At 52.6% G+C, this 24,231-nt stretch overlaps 1 protein-coding gene across 1 annotated transcript in view; it reads left to right on the top strand.

The window, feature by feature from the left end:
* Positions 1–24,231, top strand: part of LOC146007411 (uncharacterized) — a 215,611-nt gene that overhangs the window by 106,668 nt on the left and 84,712 nt on the right. The gene's annotated exons all lie outside the window — the stretch shown is intronic.

Raw genomic sequence — 24,231 nt, forward strand, 5'->3', positions numbered from 1 at the left:
CCCCTGTGTGTTACCATCCTGTGCCCCCTGTGTTACCGTCCTGCGCCTCCCTGTGTGTTACCGCCATGTGCCCCCTGTGTGTTACCATCCTGTGCCCCCCTGTGTGTTACCGCCATGTGCCCCTTGTGTGTTACCATCCTGTGCCCCCCTGTGTGTTACCGCCCTGGGTCCCCTGTGTAACTGTCCTGCGCTCTGTGTGTGTTACTGTCCTGTGCCCCCCTGTGTGTAGGTCACTGAGCACTACTAAGTGTGCCCCATTGCAGTGATGTCACGGAGCACTAGTGAGTGTGACCCCCGCAGCAGTAATGTCACTGAGCACTATTGATTTTTTCCCCACAGCAGTGATGTAACGGAGCACTACGGAGTGTGATCCCACAGCAGTGATGTAACGGAGCACTACGGAGTGTGATCCCACAGCAGTCATGTAACGGAGCACTACGGAGTGTGATCCCACAGCAGTGATGTAACGGAGCACTACTTAGTGTCACCCCACAGTGATGTCACTAAGCACTACTGAATGTGACTCCGCAGCAATGATGTCACTGAGCACTACTGAGGTTGACCCCCCAGCAGGAATTTCTGGTGTGTCACAAATATAAGGTATAATACATCACCTTTAGGTGGCCCCTCCCACTCAGGAAACATTGTTAGGCTGCCTCTTGCATGGGTCGTTCACAAAAAGTATTCAGATGGTACCCTTCAATTTCATCCACATTGGTCAAATCAACGTGATCATCAACAAGGATGCACCAAAAAAATGGGCAAATCACAGCTAGTATCAATATTATATATAGGTATATTGCAATCATATTTACATATATATCACTCTTGGCCTATTGCTATAGGTATCTAGAGTACATAAATCAGGCTTCCTGCTGGTATCTTCTCTATATTGCTATGTGCACTTAACTCAAGATTGCCGTTTTCCCAGTTGGATGAAATAATATTTTCCATCCGACATCCAGTTGGCAGTGGTCAATCCCTCTGTAGTCTGTAAAAGCCACAGATTCTTAATACTGCAGTTTGTAAGGCGGATAAACTTAGGCGCGGTCATCCAGTGTGTGTGGGGGGGGGGAGAGCCACTGCAGCACGGATGTCTTATGATTGAAAAGGGCCCAGCTGTTCCTCCACGAAGCAGGTAATGCTTGTACACTGGAAAAAGGGAAGGGGTGGAGACCGCGCTAAAACTAAAGCATGCAACAGGTATATATGATGGTATATAAAAATTTATTAATACACATTAAAATATTATTAAAAAATTAAGGATAGCATATCCTAAAAAAACATATAGATACCACAAGCGTGATGTAGAAGAGGTATAGTCACCCACAATATATTGCACAGTCCCGAGTCCGTTCCTAGAATGCCTTTATAGGTTTCCCGATTTGTAAGCCTTTAGGAGAATATTTATCTCCAGTCCAGGGAGCTCCTTGCTGTTGTATAGGTGCTCTACCTGGAGTATGTGGAAAGCCGGGGAGCGTCCGCTGTTTGGGAGGTGCTCTACCTGGAATAAGGTCCCTAAAAGCCAGGGAGCATCAGATGTTTGAAGGTGCTCTACCTGGAGTAGGATCGTTGGGAACCAGGGAGCGTCAGATGTTTTGAAGGTGCTCTACCTGGTATGTGATGGTAAGGTCCCAAAGGATAGGCTGGTGGGAAGGATATTGAAAAGGCTGGTCCGGTCACAGGGATGAATGGTGGTTGTAGATTCAATAGTGGGTGTCTTGAACCTTGATAAAGCTTCCTTTAGCGAAACGCGTCGGTGAAAGGGGTTCAAGAAACCCACTATTGTGCCAGAGATTACTACCAAGAAGGGTGCTGGACCAGACGTACGTTTCGCCCATAGGGCTTGATCACCATTAGTGAAATGTACAGTCATTTCTTGACATTGATGTGTTGGATGGAGAAGGATCTGAGCAACTCTGGAAAAAGCAAAACGTGAGGGCTAGATGTCTGGGACAGAGTATATACAAAGTGATAGGTTTTGTGGCCAGAACAGTGCTGACCCCTGTCCACAGTGCTGACCCCTGTCCACTGGTCTGATGAATCATGTTTTCTTTGACATCGTGTAGACGGACGGCTGCCTGTGCGTCGTTTCCGTGTGGCTGACTGAGTTGGCACCAGGAGGCATTATGGGAAAGAGGCAAGTCATTGGCGTAAGAATTAATCTCTGGGCAATGTTCTGCTGGGGAAACCTTCGATCCTTTCATTCATCTGGACTTGGTCGCGTGCCACCTGCCTAAACAAAGGGGCCTAATTTATATCTGTTCGGTCCACTGTGAGTTCTCACATTAGCCGATTGTGCCCGTGCGTAAGAGCCACAATGCACGTGCAAGGCCATGGCTTGTGAACGGAGTTGCCTACTTTTTCCATTCACTAGCCGTCCGCAAGATGATTGACTGGAAGTAGGCTTCTAGGGCTAGTAACCGCCCATTTACTAGTTAAACCGCTAGGTAAACGCTGTATTGGCCTATTTTCATTCGTCCCGCCGACTAAGTCTACAGATACTCTAACCGTGCATTGACTTGTGCCCGGTGAAAAATCATTAGGTGGTGTGCGTCTAGTACACATCCATCTGCAAGGCGGGTTTTCACTTTGGCGGGGAGGCGTCTAACTGATCGCTGGGCTACGAATGTTTGTGCCCGTACAATCATGTCGGAATTAGGCCCCAAGTACACACCTTCACGCCAACAGTATTCTCTGATGGCAATACCCTCTTTTACCAGGAGAATGTGCCCAGCTACACTGTAAATGTTGTTCAGGAATGGTTTGAGGGACTGGTCTCAATCAGATTGATCATCTATGGGACTAGATCTAAGGAGACATTATTGCAGATCCTCCAACGGTGCTGTAGCCCCCGAACCAGTGGTAAGATCCGTCTTTGAGAAGATGAGAAGCGGAGTTAGAAACACAAGCGTCTCAAGTAATGGTGGTGTGATCAGCGCCTCTCTATTTTACAAGGGGATTTTAGGTATTTAATACATTTTTTTTTCTATTGAGTATTTTTTATTGCTTTTTCCAAACATTCAAACAATTTACAAGATCCTGACAGAGACATAAAAGGCAAATGTCACATAGTGATGAGCAATACTTTTGAATATACACAGAATGATATACGAATATAGATAAATTAGACAATACTGACTTTTCTTACTAAGGATATAACGTACTAGCCCAACTGAGGCATACCTGGATCCCACCTACTACCCTTCTACTTCCTAAACTATGCTAATGTTACCAAATTCCCTCCCTCCCCCTCCCACCCACCCCCCAACATCAGGATATTATAGCAAATATGTATCGAGGGCAATGGACCTAGACCGCAGGAGTATACAGAGCCATAATAGAGCTCTCCCATACTTATAACCACTATTTCACATCTATTATATACTGAATGTAATATATAATCAGATATTCGAGAATAAGGATATTTGCGGCACAAGTGTAAATAGAATACGTACAACTAAGACAGGAGGAGTGAAGATTCCACATAAGGTGTATATATATACAGGCCACCCTCCAAGGCCCTCACATCTTCCATGGCATCCGCAAGGGTAAAGGAAGGAGGAGGAGCATCGTAGCGTGCATCTTCAAACTTCCGTATAAGTCTGGAGGTGGAGGCTTGGGTTGCCAGGATTATTTGTTGAGCGGAAAGTTCCATGGTCTCTTATAGCACACAGTAAATAGGAATATTTGTATTACTAATAGAATCAACCCTCAGCCGCAGGATAATCACATAAATGAAAGGCTAGCACATCACCATATATATGTAAGAGAGCCACAGCCCGAGGGGGATCCAAGAAAGCAATATTCAAAGGAGCCAAATATAGTGGTAAGATGCTGATGAGCAGGCAAGCAGGTTATTCCAGTATCCTTCGCTCCAAGATTATTCACAACTATAGATGCCAAATAGTCCTATCAGGAATCAGTGTCACACCAGAACGTAAAGCCCACCTTGCAGGTTCCAAATAATCAGGGGTGCCCACTGAGCCCAGCGTGAACAGGAGTAACAGGAGACGGGCAAGCAAGATGGCGCCGGCTTCTCCGTGCGGCCAAGCAGCACGCCTCAATAAAGACAGCTCCTGCTTCTCACCGCCAATCCTCCGGAGGGTCACCAGGCGTTCCCACTCGTCAGCTCTCCCAGCAAGAGGCACCCGCGCAGACAGAGTATGATATCACGTCAGAAATGCCGGCACCCAGCTGGGGCCGCCAGAGTGTCTAAAATGGCGCCTGTATCTGAGGAAGAGGAGCCACGAGTCACAGCAGGCTCAGCCAATCGTCCAAGAGCCACCACTGATAACCGCAAGTGGCACAGGAGCAGCTTCGGAGATAGGAGCGGCAAATAGAGAGCTTCCTTGGGTCCCGGGGCAGGATATATTAGGAGGATATTGACGGAGCTTTCAGTTCCCGCACCCGCTCACATTGCCGGCCAAGCCACGCCCAGTTATTTAATAGATTTAAACACACTACAAGGTCATCCCCTCACAGACATGGACTTGTTCTTGTGCTTAGGAACATCCCAATAGTACTTGTGCTTCCGATCTCAGACTCATGATTAGATCTTCTTCCTCAGAATTTTCTGGTGGAGAGCATTCAGTGTCTTAGGGTTCTTTCGTCACTTTGGGATGAGCCATTGATGTTATCATGTTTAGGGGGGGGGATTCATTTTTTCATGTGATAAAGGTGTTGTATACCTTCTATCCTTCAACAAATTAAATCGTTATTTAAAACTTGTATTTTGTAATTACTCAGGTTGTCTTCTTCCGATATTCAATGTTGGTTGAAGATCTGAAACAAGTGTGACAAATATTCTAAAATTTGTAGAAATCAGGAAGGGGCAAAACACTTGCATATGTCCCTGTGTAAGTGACCTCAGTGGTGCGGTGTCTGTTACCTAATGGTCTGTCCTGTGTTATATGTGTGGTCCTTCACAGGGGATACATTCGATATCTCGGTGCTTAGGATGCTGCTGTTACAAAAACCGACCCGGTCATTTTTATCCACCTCCATTACTACTCAGTTCGATATTTTACAGACCTTTAATAAAGAAGTTGAAATATAAAATGAAGCTACGATGTAACCTGTATAAAAGTTTCTGGTCACTGACCATTGGATCCTAATCTCTGAAGCAGCTGGGGGACACTGGGAGATGGGATTACAGGTTGGGTTGGAGACGGCACTCAAACTAATAATAATCATTTTATTAATATAGCGCGCTTTCTCCAATAGGACTCAAGGCGCCTAACAGAATTAACATAATACGGTACAGAAACAAGGAAGTTCAGATGCGCATTTCGGTCCTCAAAACCCGGAACTGAAGTCTTCAAACCCGGGATTGTAATCCTGGCAAAAAAGAAAGGCCCTAAATCCCAGAATTCACGATATTGGCCTCCCTAATTGCAGGGGATCGGAGCTTATAGAATAAGTTAAAGTGCCAGCCCAATCTACAATCCCATGGTCCAGTGTCCCATATGGGGCTGCCAAGTCGCATATGGGCCATCCTGCGATGGGATCCTGTTTTATTATTCGCCGGATGCAAGGTTGATTGACATGCAGTGGGCATGTGGGGGAGGTAAATGGCCATTTAATACAAGTGCCAAGAAAATGCAGGTGTTCCAAAGGCGGCTGGGGGAGGGTGTGTGATGTCAGCACCAGGCCAGATATACCTGTATTACGGGAGGTTGTGTGATGTCAGCACCAGGCCGGATACACCTGTATTAGGGGAGGGTGTGTGAGGTCAGCACCAGGCCGGATATACCTGTATTAGGGGAGGGTGTGTGAGGTCAGCACCAGGCCGGATACGCCTGTATTAGGGGAGGGTGTGTGATGTCAGCACCAGGCCGGATATACCTGTATTAGGGGAGGGTGTGTGACGTCAGCACCAGGCCGGATATACCTGTATTAGGGGAGGGTGTGTGATGTCAGTACCAGGCCAGATATACCTGTATTAGGGGAGGGTGTGTGAGGTCAGCACCAGGCCGGATATACCTGTATTAGGGGAGGGTGCGTGATGTCAGCACCAGGCCGTATATACCTGTATTAGGGGAGGGTATGTGATGTCAGCACCAGGCCGGATATACCTGTATTAGGGAGGAGCTGTGTGTTGCTGAGCTCCTGACTTCCAGCGTAGGCCGAAAAGCCTGGGACTCGATTAGGGGATTTATCCCCAGTGCTATGGAGCCTCCTGGGGCTGCTGCCCAGGAGAGTCCCCCGGCTGCCGGGCCTGGCCCAGGCCTAGCCCCAATGTCATCTGGGGCAGGTAACCGGAGGGGGCATTGGAGGTGCCTAAGGGGGAGAGCTCGTGTCGGGCCCCCCTGAGCGATTCGGATGAAAGTTCCAGCTACTCGGATGGGCAAGAACCTGTGAAAGCTTCCCAAGTCAGCCTGATTCTACCTAGCGGAAGGCCGCTTATCCCCCCACCTAAGCTACAGCCTGCAGTTGTTCTGGCCCCAGTGGCAAGTGAGCTCAAAGTGCCCGTTGCTGTAAGTCCCCCGGTGGCAGAAAACGTTCCTGTGATGGTGAATCTCCCTGTTAATGGGTCGGCTGTGATGGATGCCAGGCCCACGGTGTCAGGAGGAAAGCCCAGTGTGACCAGTAGCCCTGAAGGTACTTTTGCTGGCAGTATGGCCTTACCAGTGGGGGAGGAGGAGGATGGTGTGCTGCCTGAAGTTACAGACTCTAACACATCTGTGAATAATGGAGGCAGTGTGTCGGTGTTGGTGCCATTTACTATGAAGCCTGCTGTCCTAGCGCAGGCTGAAGTGGAACCGGCGTCAGGTCCCAGAGTGATGGACGATCCGGCACCCGTGCCCGCGGTGAAGAGAGAGGTGCAGGCTGAGCAGGATGACGTGGAGTCTGCGGCCCCCAAGCGGTGTCTGAGCGGCGGCGTGGTGCTGGCGTCCCTGTCCGTGGATGTGGGAGGCTCGCGGGTCCCGGCGGGTGACGTCAGCGGAGGAGGCAGTGTGAGCGGGGAGGCGGCATCGGCAGCTGATGTCCGGCCGGCTGGTGACGAGGAGGAAGCGTCCGGAGGGGGAGCTGATGGCGGCTTCAGGGACGCGGCAGAGGACGGCGGGATGGCGCCTGCTGCAGATAAGTGCATGTCCCCTGTGAGCAAAGATGGCGGCGATTGTAGCCGGGCGGCGTGTGACGTCACCGCTCCAGTGCTGGTGGCTCTGGAGCCAGAGTGTGGGGGCAGAGGAGCCCTAACGGGGGAGGAAGGCACCCAGGGTGCCCCTGAAGGGGGGGTCGCAATAAGCCCAGGGACTCCTACATTGAATGTGCTGCAGCACGGTGTCCCTGCATCTGAGGGGGGCAAAGGACAGTGTAATGTTGTGACTGACGGAGGGGAGCTGGTGAGTGTGAATGCCAGTACAGGGGGGGTGTTTGGTGCAGATGTCGCCATGGAGATAGGCCAGCCTGTGGAAGGAACTGTTGTATGTGTCCAGGACTTGCAATCCAGAGTGCTGGCTCTGGAAACTAGGTCTATTAGACTGCTGAATAAAATTACGATCTAAAAGAAGGAAAGAAACAACGCATTTAGCACCAAAAGACCGGTGCTCAATGCGTTGATTCAAGAGCTGCAGGCAGAATTAAAAATTAACAATAATGAGAAGGATGTATTGAAATTAAAAATTGCTGAACTGCAGGGGAAAGAGGTGGCAGAGAGCACAGGGCTTCCCCCTAACAAGGGATCAGATGTGGTGGAAACGGGATCGGAGGGGGAGAGCCCTCTCTATGACCACATCAGGGTGCTGGAGGGGGAGGGTGTGCCGGGTCCAGTATCACAGTCAGAGGAGATGGAGGTCCAGCCCTCGGTTAAAGGGGTAGAGGTTGAGACCGTGTTTGGTGACAAAATTAGGATTGAGGGTATGGGTACTGGTGTCGCTGTTAAGGAAAAGCAGAGGAAAGGGGAAGGTGAAAGACGGTCGACTAGGGGTGCCGGTGGGCCCAGTATGGCGGTGCGAGTGGGGTCTCCTGTGCGTACTGCGACCTCAGTGGCTCCTGTGGCCCCTGCGGCACCGGTATCTTCCGCAACACCGGTAGTGGTGCCGCCCGCGGTTTCCTACGCTGGGATTCTGTCTGCGGGTCCAGTGCGAGTGGAGGCGGCCAGGCCCAAGCCTACGTGGGGGCAGCCGGCAAAGAGGAGGAATGCCGTTCAGTTAAAATGGGTGGCAGAGGGGTTAACTCCCACCTCTGCTGATGTTCTGGACAGGCTATTTCTTCTGGGCTTAAAAAAGAGGACTTCTTTGCATGTATACACCCGGTAGGCGCCCCTGAGTTTGATATCAGCTTCATGACATACTACGGCTTACAAAAGTTCTGGTCCAAGTGGGGGGAAGTGAAACATGACGAATGGTGGAATAAATTTAAGGCCTTTGCCATAACCAGGAAAGAGTTAAGGTGAATATACTTGTCCGGAATGAGTCCCTGAGCCCCTCAGATATTTGCTTCTGGCTACAGAGGCATGGGGCGAAACTTTTATCCCCCTTAGAAAAGGTCCCGGGGGCTAGGGATGTGTGGGGTGGGGCATGGGCAGTCTATGCGAATTTAAGGGAAGGTTGCCACATACCATCAGCTGCTTTCATAGGCAAGGATAGGGTGCAGTGCTTCTACCCCGGCCAGCCTAGAGAGTGTCATAGGTGTGGGGACTTCCGCCATTTTAGCCGTGACTGTCCAAGTCAAAAGTGTTCAAGATGTAATAGCCTTGGGCATGTGGCTAAAGACTGTGACAAAATAGTTTGCAATTTGTGTGGGGATGATGGCCATGCCTTCTCTAGCTGCCCGATGGCTTTCCACAACACCTCTTTAGATGGGGAGATGGAGGGGGCGGCAGTGGCGGTGGAGGGTGGGCTGGTGGGGGCTCCGTCGGTGGTGTCGGCTGGAGGCGTGGTCCAGGCGGGCCTTTCCGTGGGCCCCCAGCAGCCTAATCCTGGCCCCCTGTTGGCCCCGACCTCCCAATCACAGAGGGTAGAGGAGGGACCTTCTGGTGTGCCTGACAGGGTGGTGGTTCGGGAGAACGGAGCGGAAGATGGCCCTTTCCAGCTGGTGGGGAAGGGGAAAGGGAAGAATAAAAAGGTTAGGGTGGATAAGCAGATCAGCCTGTCAAATAGTTTCTTCTCCCTGACAAGTGAAGAGGAGGCAGAAGGGGAGGGGGATGTGGTAAAAGAGTCAGACGGCAGCCTTGTGTTGAGGCCGAGGAGGCAGAGACAGAGGAAGAAAAGGAAGGTGGATGAACAGCCCTGTCCTGTCCAGGAGAAGGCAAGCGAGGGGGTAGAGCCTTTTGTTCTGAAGTGTAGGTCCTTCCTGAAAAAGGGTGCCTCTGGGGCTCAAAAAAAAGTGTGCACGGTGGAGGACTTGGCACCTCAATTGAGGGTGGATGAGGTGGAGGATGTGCTGGTGGAGCAGAAGGTAACGGAACCGGTGGTTCAGCTGGGACAGGGTGACGGCCAGGTAGGCGTCACGGGGCCTCCCCTGTCTGGCGCTGTCCCCGGTCCGGATCCCGGTGGCTCTAACCTCATCGGTCCTCATGTCGACCCAGGTCCTCCCGTGGTGGTCGACAACACTCCTCAGGGCATACCTCTGGGGGCATCGCTGGCTCAGGTGTCTGGGGGTGGTGTTCCTGACAAGGGGGTTCTTGAGGGAGTCAAGAAGGTGGTCGAGGTAGTAGAAGTGGTGGAAGATGGCATCCTGCCGATTGTGGAGGAGGAGGATGTCGGCCCGGGGATCAGTGTTAAGAGGTGGGGGTCGGATGGGGATCTTCAGGAAAAGCGTGTGAAGAGGAAGTGATCTGGTCCCTACGCTCGGTGGCTCTGAAGGATGGCCCCCCTGCCCATAAGATTTGCCTCGCACAATGTGGCGTCTATCTTGTCCGTACGTGCTCGGCAGTTAGCTTATGATTTTTTCAATTCCTTAAATGTAGATTTTGTTTTTTTGCAGGAGACCAGATTGAGGCGGCTCGCGGATATTCACAAGGCAAAAACCGAGTGGAGGCGTGGGCCGTCCTTCTGGTCTCTGGCTGCCGAGCCGTACGGAGGGCTGGGGATTCTTTTTACAACCGAAGTTACCATCCAGCGAGTCATCGAGGTGCAAGTAGGCAGGTGTATGGTTTTGGATGTCAATCTGAAGGGGCACGACCTGAGACTTATTAATATCTATGGGCCCCAGACCAAATGGGACAGGAAGTGTCTTTTCAGAGAGATAAAACCGTATCTCTTTGTAGCCCGGCAGATAGTCTTTGGCGGTGATTTTAACACCATAATTAGGCCCAAAGACAGGGGAGGGTCAAGGACTACTCTGGGCTACGACTCCCTCTTTCTAGTGAGTATGATTAGACAGTCGGGTCTGGTGGATGTGCACGTTCGACACTCCCCAGACCTCACGGGGTTCACCTATCATAGAGGTAGTTGTAGGAGTAGAATAGATAGGGTTTTTGTTAAGGAGAGCTCGAAAACCTCGGTTCCCAAGCTGAGGCCAGTAGAGTTCTCCGATCACGTTTGTCTGTGTGTATCCTTGAACGCCTCAGAGTCCCCTCAGAAAGGCCGGGGCCTTTGGCGCTTGAACTCCAAACTCCTTGAGAGGGAAGAGGTTAGACAGTCCTTCAGGGACTTCTTTCAATCTCAGGAGTCACTTTTGGAGGCGGGTTGGAACAGGTCTGAGTGGTGGGAGGTATGTAAAAAAAGGACTCGCAGCTTTTTTCGCGACCTCGTAGCCAGAGAGAACTTGGTCAGGAACCGTGTCTACTGTGCCTTGAGAAAGAAATTAGATTTCCTGATCTCTGAGCAGGGTGATGGTGGGGAAATCTCCCGGGTGAAAGCTCAGATGAAGGAGTACCAGTACAACCGATATGCTTCTTTGATTTTGGAGAGGGATTATGGGAAATACCACTCGCCTGATCCCTACCAGAATTGCAGGAGTTCGGTTGACTGTAAGGAGGTGAGAGGGTTGTATGATGGCCAGGGTGTCCTCCGCGAGGATCGGGAGGGCATCCTGGGAGTTGTGCAATCCTTCTACTCCGACCTTCTATCTGAGAAGCCGCCTATCAGAGAGAAGATGGAACGGTTTCTGTTGGAGACGCCAGGTCTCAGGAGTCATGGTAGTGCTCTTGATTCCCTTGGTGAGGAGATAACGGTGGACGAGGTCAAGAAGGCCATAGGCTCCTTGTCTATGAAAAAGGCCCCAGGTCCGGATGGGTTAACCTCCAAATTCTTTAAGTGTTTTTGTGACCTCTTGGCCCCTCGTCTCGTGGAAGTATTCAATGAGTGCCTGGGTGAGGGCCTGCTCCCTCCTTCCATGAGATTGTCTGCCCTTATCTTGCTCTCCAAAGGGAGGGACCCGTCCCGTGTTGAGAACTGGCGCCCCATCGCCCTTCTCGACACGGATAGGAAGATTCTGGCAAAGGTGCTCTTTAACAGACTGATGGAGGTTTCCGAGTCTTTGCTTTCGCCTTCTCAGCACTGCACTGTGAAAGGCAGGAGCACTTTTAGTGCTGTCCTTGGCATCCGGGAGGCCGTGGAGCGGTGCAGGGCTGAGAAGTGGGGAAAGTACCTGCTGGCGTTGGATCAGGCAAAGGCTTTTGACAGGGTAAACCACGAATACCTGTGGGCTCTACTGGCTAGGTATGGCCTCCCAGTGAGGGTGGTAAATTGGCTGCGGGTAATCTACAGGCAAGCCGAGAGCTTCCCTCTTGTGAATGGTTGGGTAGGTCTGACCTTTTCAGTGAATTCGGGTGTTCGACAGAGCTGCCCTCTAAGCCCCCTCCTGTATGTTTTTGCCATCGACCCCTTCATTAGAAGGCTGGAGGGTGGCATTGTGAGGGGAGTCCAGCTGAGCCCGGAGCATTCGCTGGAGGCAGTGGCCTACGCGGACGATGTCACCGTCATCCTGTCGGATCCATCGGAGGCGGATGCGGTGGTATCGCCATCCAGGAATACTCAATGGCGTCGGGTTCCCTGGTCAACCAGGACAAGAGTGAGGTTTTCTGGATGGGGGAGGAGGGCCAGGAATTTGACCTTCCGGATGGTCTCCCCCGTGCGAGCCAGGTGATCAAAGTCTTAGGCATTGAATTTGGCCCGGGCGATTACGCCACGCGAAATTGGGATTCCAGACTGGTAGAGGCCGGCCAGAAGGTAGAGCGCTGGAAGAGGTGGAAGCTGTCCCTCAGGGAAAGGGTGGACCTGATCAAGACTTACCTGATCCCTGTGTTCTTGTACGTCAGCTATGTGTGCCTTTTGCCAGAGTCGAGATGGGCAAAGATTTATGCTTTGTTTTTTCAGATGCTCTGAGGAAACAAACTGAATCTGATCAAGAGGACTGTCACCTACAGGTCGAGGAGGGAAGGAGGCCTGGGTATGGTCAACCCAGTGCTATTCTTTTTGATGACCTTTATTAAATTACATCTGTCAAGCCTCCAATTAGAGGCTCCTCCTCGATGGGTAGAAGGTTTCAGAGTCTGGGTGTCTCCTTTCCTCAACGCATGGTTAGAGGGAGGGTGTGTTAAAAGTCTGCGAGTCCGCCGTGGATACCTCCCGGCCTACGTGGCTCCTGTCTTGAAAGTGACAAGGCGGTGGGGCCTGGAAGCGGGAACAGTCAAAGGTTCTTCTAGAAGGGAGCTGGAGAAGAAGGTTTTGCAGTCCCACTTCCGGGAACAGCTGTCACTGAGGGACTGCCCGGGTAATTTGTCATCAGAGGGGCTGGCCCTTGTTAATTCTGGGAGGATCCCTCTGAAATATCAAGACATTGCCTGGCTCTCCTTCCACGGGAGACTTTACGTGAGGGGAAACCTGAAGCATAGAAATGCCGATGATCGTGGTTGTCCACGGGAGGAGTGTCTGGGGGAGGAGGAGACTATGGACCATTTCCTGCTCAGGTGTCCCTTCAATGTGGAGGTTTACAAGGGTGTTTCCAGGGCCTTGGGAATCCCGTGCCTTTCGGGGCTCAGTTACCCGGAGTGGGCCTATGGGGCGTTCAAGCGTCCGGGTCGGTTAGAGTTATCCACTTTGTTCTTAGTCAGCATAGTTGTTAGATATTTCACGTGGAATGCACGGTGTCAGGTATCCATTAGGCAGAAAGTCCTCCCCTGTGTGGTGGTGGTTACTGACATTTTGCACGAGGTGTGGAAATTGAGGGATCTGGAGAGACGCCGGATGGAGGCCGGGAGATGGGCCAGGCTGTGGCGCCACCTTCGGCCCCCTTGAGTGGGCGGCTGACTTACGGTAGTCTCTCTGGCTTGTGGCTTTGCTATCCTTTCACTCCCTTAGATGTGCATTACACAAATATGCGGTTTTACATATACCTGTAGCACCAGATCATTTCCTCTTGCATGCAGTTGTAAATACCGCATGTAAATAAGTTTGTTGTGTTATGTGATATTGTATGATGCATTATGTTTCCAGCTGATGTATTGTGTATTATTCATGTGAAAAGCCCGCTTTTCTTTTCTTTTAAATTCTAAGACCGTTGTAAGTGGACTTTATACGGTCTTTTCATGGACAATGTTTTTACTCAAGAAAAGGGGCTCATGTATAATCGCATGTACTTGTTTTTCTGTATGAAATGTTTATGCCTTTCTGTTGCAAGTTCTAAATAAAGAAATATGACCTGTATTAGGGGAGGGTGTGTGACATCAGCACCAGACCGGATATACCTGTATTAGGGGAGGGTGTGTGAGGTCAGCACCAGGCCGGATATACCTGTATTAGGGGAGGGTGTGTGACATCAGCACCAGGCCGGATATACCTGTATTAGGGGAGGAGCTGTGTGTGGCTGAGCTCCTGACTTCCAGAGTAGGCCGAAAAGCCTGGGACTTGATTAGGGGATTTATCCCCAGTGCTATGGAGCCTCCTGGGGCTGCTGCCCAGGAGAGCCCCCCGGCTGCCGGGCCCAGTCCGGGCCTAGCCCCAATACCATCGGGGGCAGGTGGCCAGAAGGGGTTTTTGGAGATGCCTAAGGGGGGGAGCTCGTGTTGGGCCCCCCAGAGTGAATCGGATAAGAATTCCAGCTGCCCGGATGGGCAAAGAGCTGTGAAGGCTTCTCAAACTAGCCTGATTTTACCAAGTGGAAGGCTGATTATCCCCCCACCTAAGCTACAGCCTGTAGTTGGTCTGAACCCGGTGTCAGGGGAGCCCAAGGTGCCCGGTGCTGTAAGGCCCCCGGTGGCAGTGAACGCTTGTGAAATACAGACGTCTGTGAAAATGGATACCCCTGCTAATGGGTCAGCTATAATGGATGTCGGGCCCACAGCGTTTGGGGAGAAGACCAGTGTGACCAGCAGCCCTGAAGGGACATCTGCCGAGTGTGTGTTCTTACCGGAGGAGGAGGTGAAGGAAGGCATGCTGTCTGTGGCTGATATGGCGGTGCTGGTGCCGGCTGCGGTGTGCCCTGATGTCCTGGCGCGGGCTGAAGTGGAGGCGGATCAGGGACCTGAGTTGATGGATGCCCCGGCACCTGTGCTGTGAAGGGTGAAGCGCAGCCTGAAGAGGTGGTCGCGGAGTCTGCGGCCCCCGTGGAGAGGGAGATCGACGACGCGATGCTGGAGCCCCTGCCTATAGATGCGGCCGGCTCGCGGGACCAGGCGGGTGACGTCAGCGGTGGACGCAGCGAAAGTAAGGTGATGGCGCCTGCGGCTGGCGTGCTAGAGCTGGCGGCGGGGAGCTTGTCGGATGGCGGCCTGGAGGACGCAGCGGGAGGCGGTGTGGAGGCGCCTATGGACCCGGGCTGTGTGGGTGAAAATGGCGGCGGCTGCAGCCAGTCGGCGGGTGACGTCATCGCACCTGAGCCGACTGTGAAGTTAGTATGTGGTGGCGGGGGGGCTTTGGCGGGGGAGGGGGGCACCCAAGGGGACTCTGGACTGGAGGGGGGCACCCAGGGGGACTCTGGACTGGTGAATGGTCTAAATTGTTTGGTGACCCCTGCAATAAATATAATGCAGTGTGAAGTGCCCACATTGGTGAGTGGCACAGATTGCACAGACTCACAGTGTGCAGTGTCTGAGGGGGGGGAACAGCTGAATGAAGTTGCCAGCACAAGTGGGGAGTTTGGCACTGTTGCTGCTATGGAGATGGGCCAGCCTGTGGAGGGGGCTTTGGTGTGTGTGCAGGACTTGCAATCCAGAGTGCAGGCTCTGGAAACCAGGTCTGTTAGGCTACTGAACAAAATTACAATAAAAAAAAGGAGAGGAACAACGCCTTCAGCACCAAAAGACCGGTGCTCAATGCGTTGATCCAAGAGCTGCAGGCAGAACTAAAAACTAGAAATGAGGAGAAGGATGCACTGAAATTAAAAATTGCTGAGCTGCAGGGGAAAGAGGTGACTGAGAGTGCAGAGCTTCCCCCTAACAAGAGTTCGGAAGTGGCGGAAGTGGGATTGGAAGGGGATAACCCTCTGTATGACCGTATTAGAATATTGGAGGAGGGGGGTGTGCCAGGTCCAATATTGCAGCCACAGGAGAGGGAGTGCCAGTCCCCGGTTAAAGGGGTAACAGTTGAGACCGTGTTTGGGGACAAAATTAGGATTGTAGATACGGGTACTGATGTTGCTGTTAAAGAAAAACAGAAGAGAGGGGAAGGTGAAAGGCGGAAAGCTGGGGGTGCCGGTGGGCCCAGTACGGCGGTACGGGTGGCGTCTCCTGTGCGTGCTGCGCCCTCAGTGGCTCCTGTGACCCCTGCGGCATCGGTATCCTCCGCAGTGCCGGTGGTGGTGCCGCCCGTGGTTTCTTACGCTGGGATCCTGTCTGCAGGTCCAGGGCGAGTGGAGACAGCCAGGCCCAAGCCTACATGGGGACAGCCAGCAAAGAGGAGGAATGCTGTTCAGCTTAAATGGGTAACAGAAGGGTTAACTCCTACCTCCGCTGATGTTCTGGATAGGCTCTTTCTTCTGGGCTTTAAAAAAGAGGATTTCTTTGCATGTATACACCCGGTAGGCGCCCCTGAATTTGATATCAGTTTCATGACATACTATGGCTTACAGAAGTTTTGGTCCAAGTGGGGGGAGGTGAAGCATAACGACTGGTGGAATAAATTTAAGGCCTATGCCATAACCAGACAAGAAAGAGTTAAAGTGAATGTACTCGTTCGGAATGAGTCCCTGAGCCCATTGGATATTTGTTTCTGGCTGCAGAGGCATGGGGCGAAGCTTTTGTCCCCTTTAGAGAAGGTTCCAGGGGCTAGGGATGTGTGGGGTGGGGCATGGGCGGTCTATGCAAATTTAAGGGAAGGTTGCCACATACCGTCAGCTGCATTCATAGGCAAGGATAGGGTGCAGTGCTTTTACCCCGGTCAGCCCAGAGAGTGTCACAGGTGTGGGGACTTTCGCCACTATAGTCGTGACTGTCCAAGCCAGAAGTGTTCAAGATGTAATAGCCTCGGGCATTTGGCCAAAGATTGCGACAAAATAGTTTGTAATTTGTGTGGGGATGATGGCCATGCCTTTTCTAGCTGCCCGATGGCTTTCCACAACACCTCTTTAGACAGGGAGATGGAGGGGGCGGCAGTGGAGGTGGAGGGTGGGCTGGTGGGGACTCCGTCGGTGGTGTCGGCTGGAGTCGTGGTCCAGTCGAGCCTTTCCGTGGGGCCCCAGCAGCCCAATCCTGGCCCTCTGTCGGCTCTGACCTCCCAGTTGCAGAGGGTAGTGGAGGGACCCTCTGGTGTGTCTGATAGGGTGGTGGCTCGGAAGAGCGGAGTGGAAGATGCCCCTTTCCAGCTGGTGGGGAAAGGGAAGGGGAAGAATAAGAAGGATAAGGCGGACAAGCAGATTAGCCTGTCAAACAGCTTCTTCTCCCTGGCAAGTGAAGAGGAGGCAGAGGGGGAAGGGGATGTGATGAAGGAGGCGGACGGCAGTCTTGTGCTGAGGCCAAAGAGGCAGAGGCTGAGGAAGAAAAGAAAGGTGGATGAGCGGCCCAGCCTTGCCCAGGAAAAAGCGAACGTGGGGGTAGAGCCCTTTATCCTGAAGTGTAGGTCCTTCCTGAAAAATACCGCTTCTGAGGCTCAGAAAAAAGTATGCACGGTGGAGGACTTGGCGCCTCAATTGAGGGTGGATGAGGTGGAGGAGGTGCTGGTGGAACAGAAGGTAACGGGACCGGTGGTTCAGCTGGGACAGGGTGACGGCCAGGTAGGTGTCACGGGGCCTCCCCTGTCTGGCGCTGTCCCCGACCCGGATCCTGGTGGTTCTAACCTCATCGGTCCTCATGTCGACCCAGGTCCTCCCGTGGTGGTCGACAACACTCCTCAGGGCATACCTCTGGGGGCATCGCTGGCTCAGGTGTCTGGGGGCGGTGTTCCTGACAAGGGGGTTCTTGAGGAAGTCAAGAAGGTTGTCGAGATAATAGAGGTGATGGAAGATGATATCCTGCCGATTGTGTAGGAGCAGGATGTCGGCCCGGGGGTCAGTGTTAAGAGGTGGGGGTCGGATGACGACCTTCAGGATAAGCGTGTGAAGAGGAAGTGATCTGGTCCCTACGCTCGGTGACTCTGAAGGATGGCCCCCCAGCCCATAAGATTTGCCACACACAATGTGGCATCTATCTTGTCCGTGCGTGCTCGGCAGTTAGCTTATGATTTTTTCAATTCTTTAAATGTAGATTTTGTTTTTTTTGCAGGAGACCAGATTGAGGTGGCTCGCGGATATTCACAAGGCAAAAACCGAGTGGAGGCGTGGGCCGTCCTTCTGGTCTCTGGCTGCCGAGCCGTACGGAGGGCTGGGGATTCTTTTTACAACCGAAGTTACCATCCAGCGAGTCATCGAGGTGCAAGTAGGCAGGTGTATGGTTTTGGATGTCAATCTGAAGGGGCACGACCTGAGACTTATTAATATCTATGGGCCCCAGACCAAATGGGACAGGAAGTGTCTTTTCAGAGAGATAAAACCGTATCTCTTTGTAGCCCGGCAGATAGTCTTTGGCTGTGATTTTAACACCATAATTAGGCCCAAAGACAGGGGAGGGTCAAGGACTACTCTGGGCTACGACTCCCTCTTTCTAGTGAGTATGATTAGACAGTCGGGTCTGGTGGATGTGCACGTTCGACACTCCCCAGACCTCACGGGGTTCACCTATCATAGAGGTAGTTGTAGGAGTAGAATAGATAGGGTTTTTGTTAAGGAGAGCTCGAAAACCTCGGTTCCCAAGCTGAGGCCAGTAGAGTTCTCCGATCACGTTTGTCTGTGTGTATCCTTGAACGCCTCAGAGTCCCCTCAGAAAGGCCGGGGCCTTTGGCGCTTGAACTCCAAACTCCTTGAGAGGGAAGAGGTTAGACAGTCCTTCAGGGACTTCTTTCAATCTCAGGAGTCACTTTTGGAGGCGGGTTGGAACAGGTCTGAGTGGTGGGAGGTATGTAAAAAAAGGACTCGCAGCTTTTTTCGTGACCTCGTAGCCAGAGAGAACTTGGTCAGGAACCGTGTCTACTGTGCCTTGAGAAAGAAATTAGATTTCCTGATCTCTGAGCAGGGTGATGGTGGGGAAATCTCCCGGGTGAAAGCTCAGATGAAGGAGTACCAGTACAACCGATATGCTTCTTTGATTTTGGAGAGGGATTATGGGAAATACCACTCGCCTGATCCCTACCAGAATTGCAGGAGTTCGGTTGACTGTAAGGAGGTGAGAGGGTTGTATGATGGCCAGGGTGTCCTCCGCGAGGATCGGGAGGGCATCCTGGGAGTTGTGCAATCCTTCTACTCCGACCTTCTATCTGAGAAGCCGCCTATCAGAGAGAAGATGGAACGGTTTCTGTTGGAGACGCCAGGTCTCAGGAGTCATGGTAGTGCTCTTGATTCCCTTGGTGAGGAGATAACGGTGGACGAGGTCAAGAAGGCCATAGGCTCCTTGTCTATGAAAAAGGCCCCAGGTCCGGATGGGTTAACCTCCGAATTCTTTAAGTGTTTTTGTGACCTCTTGGCCCCTCGTCTCGTGGAAGTATTCAATGAGTGCCTGGGTGAGGGCCTGCTCCCTCCTTCCATGAGATTGTCTGCCCTTATCTTGCTCTCCAAAGGGAGGGACCCGTCCCGTGTTGAGAACTGGCGCCCCATCGCCCTTCTCGACACGGATAGGAAGATTCTGGCAAAGGTGCTCTTTAACAGACTGATGGAGGTTTCCGAGTCTTTGCTTTCGCCTTCTCAGCACTGCACTGTGAAAGGCAGGAGCACTTTTAGTGCTGTCCTTGGCATCCGGGAGGCCGTGGAGCAGGGCTGAGAAGTGGGGAAAGTACCTGCTGGCGTTGGATCAGGCAAAGTCTTTTGACAGGGTAAACCACTAATACCTGTGGGCTCTACTGGCTAGGTATGGCCTCCCAGTGAGGGTGGTAAATTGGCTGCGGGTAATCTACAGGCAAGCCGAGAGCTTCCCTCTTGTGAATGGTTGGGTAGGTCCGACCTTTTCAGTGAATTCGGGTGTTCGGCAGGGCTGCCCTCTAAGCCCCCTCCTGTATGTTTTTGCCATCGACCCCTTCATTAGAAGGCTGGAGGGTGGCATTGTGAGGGGAGTCCAGCTGAGCCCGGAGCATTCGCTGGAGGCAGTGGCCTACGCGGACGATGTTACCGTCATCCTGTCGGATCCATCGGAGGCAGATGCGGTGGTATCGGCCATCCAGGAATACTCAATGGCGTCGGGTTCCCTGGTCAACCAGGACAAGAGTGAGGTTTTCTGGATGGGGGAGGAGGGCCAGGAATTTGACCTTCCGGATGGTCTCCCCCGGGCGAGCCAGGTGATCAAAGTCTTAGGCATCGAATTTGGCCCGGGCGATTACGCCACGCGAAATTGGGATTCCAGACTGGTAGAGGCCGGCCAGAAGGTAGAGCGCTGGAAGAGGTGGAAGCTGTCTCTCAGGGAAAGGGTGGACCTGATCAAGACTTACCTGATCCCTGTGTTCTTGTACGTCAGCTATGTGTGCCTTTTGCCAGAGTCGAGATGGGCAAAGATTTATGCTTTGTTTTTTCAGATGCTCTGGGGAAACAAACTGAATCTGATCAAGAGGACTGTCACCTACAGGTCGAGGAGGGAAGGAGGCCTGGGTATGGTCAACCCAGTGCTATTCTTTTTGATGACCTTTATTAAATTACATCTGTCAAGCCTCCAATTAGAGGCTCCTCCTCGATGGGTAGAAGGTTTCAGAGTCTGGGTGTCTCCTTTCCTCAACGCATGGTTAGAGGGAGGGTGTGTTAAAAGTCTGCGAGTCCGCCATGGATACCTCCCGGCCTACGTGGCTCCTGTCTTGAAAGTGACAAGGCGGTGGGGCCTGGAAGCGGGAACAGTCAAAGGTTCTTCTAGAAGGGAGCTGGAGAAGAAGGTTTTGCAGTCCCACTTCCGGGAACAGCTGTCACTGAGGGACTGCCCGGGTAATTTGTCATCAGAGGGGCTGGCCCTTGTTAATTCTGGGAGGATCCCTCTGAAATATCAAGACATTGCCTGGCTCTCCTTCCACGGGAGGCTTTACGTGAGGGGAAACCTGAAGCATAGAAATGCCGATGATCGTGGTTGTCCACGGGAGGAGTGTCTGGGGGAGGAGGAGACTATGGACCATTTCCTGCTCAGGTGTCCCTTCAATGTGGAGGTTTACAAGGGTGTTTCCAGGGCCTTGGGAATCCCGTGCCTTTCGGGGCTCAGTTACCCGGAGTGGGCCTATGGGGCGTTCAAGCGTCCGGGTCGGTTAGAGTTATCCACTTTGTTCTTAGTCAGCATAGTTGTTAGATATTTCACGTGGAATGCACGGTGTCAGGTATCCATTAGGCAGAAAGTCCTCCCCTGTGTGGTGGTGGTTACTGACATTTTGCACGAGGTGTGAAAATTGAGGGATCTGGAGAGACGCCGGATGGAGGCCGGGAGATGGGCCAGGCTGTGGCGCCATCTTCGGCCCCCTTGAGTGGGCGGCTGACTTACGGTAGTCTCTCTGGCTTGTGGCTTTGCTATCCTTTCACTCCCTTAGATGTGCATTACACAAATATGCGGTTTTACATATGCCTGTAGCACCAGATCATTTCCTCTTTGCCTGCAGTTGTAAATACCGCATGTAAATAAGTTTGTTGTGTTATGTGATATTGTATGATGCATTATGTTTCCAGCTGATGTATTGTTGTATTATTCATGTGATAAGCCCGCTTTTCTTTTCTTTTAATTCTAAGACCGATGTAAGTGGACTTTATACGGTCTTTTCATGGACAATGTTTTTACGCAAGAAAAGGGGCTCATGTATAATCGCACGTACTCGTTTTTCTGTATGAAATGTTTATGTCTTTCTGTTGCAAGTTCTAAATAAAAAAATATTACCTGTATTAGGGGAGGGTGTGTGACGTCAGCACCAGTCCGGATACACCTGTATTAGGGGAGGGTGTGTGAGGTCAGCACCAGGCCGGATATACCTGTATTAGGGGAGGGTGTGTGACATCAGCACCAGGCCGGATATACCTGTATTAGGGGAGGAGCTGTGTGTGGCTGAGCTCCTGACTTCCAGAGTAGGCCGAAAAGCCTGGGACTTGATTAGGGGATTTATCCCCAGTGCTATGGAGCCTCCTGGGGCTGCTGCCCAGGAGAGCCCCCCGGCTGCCGGGCCCAGTCCGGGCCTAGCCCCAATACCATCGGGGGCAGGTGGCCAGAAGGGGGTTTTGGAGATGCCTAAGGGGGGGAGCTCGTGTTGGGCCCCCCAGAGTGAATCGGATAAGAATTCCAGCTGCCCGGATGGGCAAAGAGCTGTGAAGGCTTCTCAAACTAGCCTGATTTTACCAAGTGGAAGGCTGCTTATCCCCCCACCTAAGCTACAGCCTGTAGTTGGTCTGAACCCGGTGTCAGGGGAGCCCAAGGTGCCCGGTGCTGTAAGGCCCCCGGTGGCAGTGAACGCTTGTGAAATACAGACGTCTGTGAAAATGGATACCCCTGCTAATGGGTCAGCTATAATGGATGTCGGGCCCACAGCGTTTGGGGAGAAGACCAGTGTGACCAGCAGCCCTGAAGGGACATCTGCCGAGTGTGTGTTCTTACCGGAGGAGGAGGTGAAGGAAGGCATGCTGTCTGTGGCTGATATGGCGGTGCTTGTGCCGGCTGCGGTGTGCCCTGATGTCCTGGCGCGGGCTGAAGTGGAGGCGGATCAGGGACCTGAGTTGATGGATGCCCCGGCGCCTGTGCCCGTGAAGGGTGAAGCGCAGCCTGAAGAGGTGGTCGCGGAGTCTGCGGCCCCCGTGGAGAGGGAGATCGACGACGCGATGCTGGAGCCCCTGCCTATAGATGCGGCCGGCTCGCGGGACCAGGCGGGTGACGTCAGCGGTGGACGCAGCGAAAGTAAGGTGATGGCGCCTGCGGCTGGCGTGCTAGAGCTGGCGGCGGGGAGCTTGTCGGATGGCGGCCTGGAGGACGCAGCGGGAGGCGGTGTGGAGGCGCCTATGGACCCGGGCTGTGTGGGTGAAAATGGCGGCGGCTGCAGCCAGTCGGCGGGTGACGTCATCGCACCTGAGCCGACTGTGAAGTTAGTATGTGGTGGCGGGGGGGCTTTGGCGGGGGAGGGGGGCACCCAAGGGGACTCTGGACTGGAGGGGGGCACCCAGGGGGACTCTGGACTGGTGAATGGTCTAAATTGTTTGGTGACCCCTGCAATAAATATAATGCAGTGTGAAGTGCCCACATTGGTGAGTGGCACAGATTGCACAGACTCACAGTGTGCAATGTCTGAGGGGGGGGAACAGCTGAATGAAGTTGCCAGCACAAGTGGGGAGTTTGGCACTGTTGCTGCTATGGAGATGGGCCAGCCTGTGGAGGGGGCTTTGGTGTGTGTGCAGGACTTGCAATCCAGAGTGCAGGCTCTGGAAACCAGGTCTGTTAGGCTACTGAACAAAATTACAATAAAAAAAAGGAGAGGAACAACGTCTTCAGCACCAAAAGACCGGTGCTCAATGCGTTGATCCAAGAGCTGCAGGCAGAACTAAAAACTAGAAATGAGGAGAAGGATGCACTGAAATTAAAAATTGCTGAGCTGCAGGGGAAAGAGGTGACTGAGAGTGCAGAGCTTCCCCCTAACAAGAGTTCGGAAGTGGCGGAAGTGGGATTGGAAGGGGATAACCCTCTGTATGACCGTATTAGAATATTGGAGGAGGGGGGTGTGCCAGGTCCAATATTGCAGCCACAGGAGAGGGAGTGCCAGTCCCCGGTTAAAGGGGTAACAGTTGAGACCGTGTTTGGGGACAAAATTAGGATTGTGGATACGGGTACTGATGTTGCTGTTAAAGAAAAACAGAAGAGAGGGGAAGGTGAAAGGCGGAAAGCTGGGGGTGCCGGTGGGCCCAGTACGGCGGTACGGGTGGCGTCTCCTGTGCGTGCTGCGCCCTCAGTGGCTCCTGTGACCCCTGCGGCATCGGTATCCTCCGCAGTGCCGGTGGTGGTGCCGCCCGTGGTTTCTTACGCTGGGATCCTGTCTGCAGGTCCAGGGCGAGTGGAGACAGCCAGGCCCAAGCCTACATGGGGACAGCCAGCAAAGAGGAGGAATGCTGTTCAGCTTAAATGGGTAACAGAAGGGTTAACTCCTACCTCCGCTGATGTTCTGGATAGGCTCTTTCTTCTGGGCTTTAAAAAAGAGGATTTCTTTGCATGTATACACCCGGTAGGCGCCCCTGAATTTGATATCAGTTTCATGACATACTATGGCTTACAGAAGTTTTGGTCCAAGTGGGGGGAGGTGAAGCATAACGACTGGTGGAATAAATTTAAGGCCTATGCCATAACTAGACAAGAAAGAGTTAAAGTGAATGTACTCGTTCGGAATGAGTCCCTGAGCCCATCGGATATTTGTTTCTGGCTGCAGAGGCATGGGGCGAAGCTTTTGTCCCCTTTAGAGAAGGTTCCAGGGGCTAGGGATGTGTGGGGTGGGGCATGGGCGGTCTATGCAAATTTAAGGGAAGGTTGCCACATACCGTCAGCTGCATTCATAGGCAAGGATAGGGTGCAGTGCTTTTACCCCGGTCAGCCCAGAGAGTGTCACAGGTGTGGGGACTTTCGCCACTATAGTCGTGACTGTCCAAGCCAGAAGTGTTCAAGATGTAATAGCCTCGGGCATTTGGCCAAAGATTGCGACAAAATAGTTTGTAATTTGTGTGGGGATGATGGCCATGCCTTTTCTAGCTGCCCGATGGCTTTCCACAACACCTCTTTAGACAGGGAGATGGAGGGGGCGGCAGTGGAGGTGGAGGGTGGGCTGGTGGGGACTCCGTCGGTGGTGTCGGCTGGAGTCGTGGTCCAGTCGAGCCTTTCCGTGGGGCCCCAGCAGCCCAATC

This window comes from Crinia signifera, chromosome 6 (assembly GCF_055691185.1).
Source record: "Crinia signifera chromosome 6, ASM5569118v1, whole genome shotgun sequence".
NCBI classification, from domain to species: domain Eukaryota; kingdom Metazoa; phylum Chordata; class Amphibia; order Anura; family Myobatrachidae; genus Crinia; species Crinia signifera.